At 39.0% G+C, this 3,560-nt stretch overlaps 1 protein-coding gene across 6 annotated transcripts in view; it reads left to right on the top strand.

The window, feature by feature from the left end:
* The window catches only part of nlgn3a (neuroligin 3a), a 292,218-nt gene that overhangs the window by 123,224 nt on the left and 165,434 nt on the right, over positions 1–3,560 (top strand). For 2 of the 6 annotated variants that reach the window (XM_043704768.1, XM_043704769.1), the window contains exon 1: positions 876–881. The exons of the other annotated variants lie outside the window; for them this stretch is intronic. The gene's annotated coding sequence lies outside the window, so the exon portion shown is untranslated. Of the gene's footprint in view, positions 1–875; positions 882–3,560 lie in introns of those variants that run through there. 6 annotated transcript variants of the gene reach the window in all.

Genomic DNA, 3,560 nt, shown 5'->3' with positions numbered 1-3,560 from the left:
GCCACAAAACGACATGACCAGCTATCCTTGGTAGCCACACACGCAGATGACAAGCAACATGAATTCGACTGGGACAACACTACTATTATAGGACAAGCCAAACAGAGAACAGCCAGGGAATTCCTAGAGGCATGGCACTCATCCACAGATTCAATCAATAAGCACATCGATCTGGACCCAATATAACGGCCACTGCAGCGTACAGCTGGAACTGACAACCGGAAGCGGCAGATTCAAACCACTACAAATGGCAGAGGAAAGATCACAGAAGCACTTCACAGGAGGCTTCCAAGCACTGAGGATGTCACCGAGACAGGGGACAAAACGTCTGCAAGCCAAATTCCCAGCTCGGTGAACAGAACCACAACAACAGATAAATCATTGGATTTTGGGTTTCTTGTAGCTCAAGAAGTTTGAAAGTCTTTACGTTCTTGTCCATTTTGGACACTCCTCTCCACTTCCTTTATAAGTTTATTGACTTGTTTATATGGCAGCTTGATGATGCGTCTTCATTTTATTTTTGGGATAGATCAAAAGAAAATTCCTTTTTCTTTCATTGGCAACTTGGAATTGGCTCTCTCTTTGATCTGGTTAACTATCTATAATTGAAATGTGATGATTGCATGCCAGAAAATAAATAAGAATATTTGGTGCAACTGAGTGATAGAGGTAAGGAAAAGGGGAGCCTATCATTTCTCCTTATCTTATCCTAACAAATTTCGGCGCTTGCTCCCAGAGGGGAATGACGAATTGGAATGATTGTAATAAATTCTTGCTCCAAAGGATTTGTTTTAAACTTCTAAAAGCTATTCTTGAGGTTTTAAGTTTTAAAAGTGCTAATCTACTCATATTCAAAGTTAATGTTATAGTACAGCAGGATGGTTTTATCCTTTTGAAGAATTAAAAGACATAACCTGCCATTTTGAGATGAAGATTTGCCCCAAATTCAGAAGACAAAAAGTGTAGAATAGTTGGTAAAATATCTGAAGCTAGAAGTCATGAGGGTATGAAACATTTACATTAAAATTGGAACTGGAATTCCATGAATGAAAGGATGAGATTGGGAGAGAGAGAGAGATAAGAAGAGGTACAGAGAGAAGAGAAAGCATTTCCAAGCAATGGGGTTTGAAAGTGAAAGGGAATTTAAGTAGAGACAGCTCAAGCTGGGAATGGAGACAGAAAGGAGCTCTTTTGTGGGAATAACCATATTTCAGACTTGAGAACTGAAGTATTCAAGTTTATTTATGTAATCCCTGAATTTGATGTGGAAACCATCTTTTCCTCATTTGAAAGATTAACACAGCTGCTAAAGTGGACTGTCCATTGTTGGATGCTGTTGTTGCAGAGCAGACTGACAAAAGCTTATGAAGTTTACTCTCTTACTTGAGGAGTGTGCCTTTGACAATGAGGCAGCAAAATTTGGAGGACACTCTCATGTATGTCTTGCCCAAGGTTTTATGTCACTCGTCGACATTTAAGTAACTTTAGTAGAAATTACTAATGTTACAGGGAACTGGATTACAGGTCACACCAGAGGGCTAAAGGATCTACCTGACCAAGCAATGGACACATCACCAGTCTGGAACTAGACGAGATATTGTTCTGGTCAACTTATCAAAAGTATCATTTGATGCATTATCGTTACAAAGTCCCACCACAATTCTACTAATCTAACTATTATCTATATTCCAAAACTAGAGTACATTAATATATTAAATTATAATTACAATATACAAAGATTATTCCATCTAATATTTCCCATCTCTTACAGCTTATTAACAGTACCTATAACAAATGTCTATCACTTTCCATTAAGTTCCAGTACCAAGGACCCCTGAAACCATAAATGAATACTGCATATAAATTTAATCTTTCTCACCTGTCATTAAAGATTTGGAGAATTTCCAATTTCAAGGCAATGGTCAGACAAATGATGCCTTGGGCAAATGACTTAAACCATTGGATCCTGAGAAATTTCATGGGGCTGTTATTTGCTCGAGCCACTTCCCCCTTTGCTCCCATAATGAATCCGAAGTGGTTGAGTTCAGACACTCCTGTAAGCTCCTTGATCTTGTGGCATAACCTCTGTATTTCATTACCTTCTCCATCCCTGTTGTTTCCAGATATACCTGTTATCATCTTCAAATCTTACCATTGGGAGACGATTGAATTTATTTTCCCAGAAGATGAATTGGAGATGTACTTGGTGCTTGGATTGTTCACTGAATGGGTATCATGGAGGTAGAAAAGATTGAGAACTGGGTCACAACCCCTACATCATCTTGATTTAGTTAGTAAGAAGGCCGTGAAGCAATTTCTCCACCTCATATAACTTATGGCAATTTGTATATCAGAAATAAAGATGGAGGACCAGGATTACCAAACTTAAAGGGAAGCACAAAGTCTTCTAACGATCTTGTGATTAGTTCTCAGGTAAGAATAATTTAGATACTGTAAAAAAAAACTAAGAGAACTGAAGATTCTGATGGAGATTACAATTTTAACCTGTAAAGACAAAGTCAATCCTGAGAAGAGACTGAGTTCCTGAAGTCTCTGGACCAGGACATATAACATCTACAGTAGCTCCTATTATTAATTACTGAAGGTGGAGAGACTGGGAGGTGGCCAAAAGGATTGATTTGAAAAATGAAAGAACCAGGATCAATTATTTTAAGAATAATTTAATCTCAAGCACTGGGATGCAATCATCATATGACATTAAATCATGTAGATGAATAAACAGACTATTATTATGCTATTACTTGTATGCTACCAGGACTACAATATCCAGAGTTCAGTCACATACCCGGAAGGGGTACACGTGATATGAAGCTCCATTTGAAACATTACCACATGTTTTATGTCTACACCCATTCATCAAAAATGCATATATTACAAGATGTAGCAAACAGCTGCCAAGTTGGAGCAATAGATAGGGCAGTATGGAAGGACTATGAACATTGAAGCATAACTCAAAGACAAGGAGGGTCATCTTTGGAAGCTAGACCTGATTTTTAAGAAAAGGTATCATATCCACAACCTTCATCACTCACGTTCAGTAGCAGCAGTGTGTACTATCCATAAGATGTTTTGCAGAAATTTGCCATAACCGCTTCCATCGAGTGCATTCATGGGAACATCACCACTCGCAGGTTCTCCTTCAAGTCACTCATCATCCTGACTTGGAAACATATCACTGGGTCAAAATCCTGGAATTCCCTCTCTAATGGCATTGTGGGTCAGCCTACAGCACACAGAGTAGAGGTTCAAGATTACAGTGGTCAACATAATGGGTCACTGGACCTGAAATATTAACTCTGATTTCTCTCCACAGATGTTGCCAGACCTGCTGAGATTTTCCAGCAGTTTCTAATTTTGTTTCTGATTTCCAGCATATGCAGTTATAGAGTCATAGTCATAGAGATGTACAGCATGGAAACAGATCCTTCGGTCCAACCCGTCCATGCCGACCAGATATCCCAACACAATCTAGTCCCCCACTTGCCAGCACCTGGCCCATATCCCTCCAAACCCTTCCTATTCATATACCCATCCAAATG

The sequence above is a fragment of the Chiloscyllium plagiosum genome, chromosome 15 (assembly GCF_004010195.1).
Source record: "Chiloscyllium plagiosum isolate BGI_BamShark_2017 chromosome 15, ASM401019v2, whole genome shotgun sequence".
NCBI lineage: Eukaryota > Metazoa > Chordata > Chondrichthyes > Orectolobiformes > Hemiscylliidae > Chiloscyllium > Chiloscyllium plagiosum.
The sequence above is the reverse complement of the archived record's forward strand: the minus strand, read 5'-3'. Positions and strand labels throughout refer to the sequence as shown.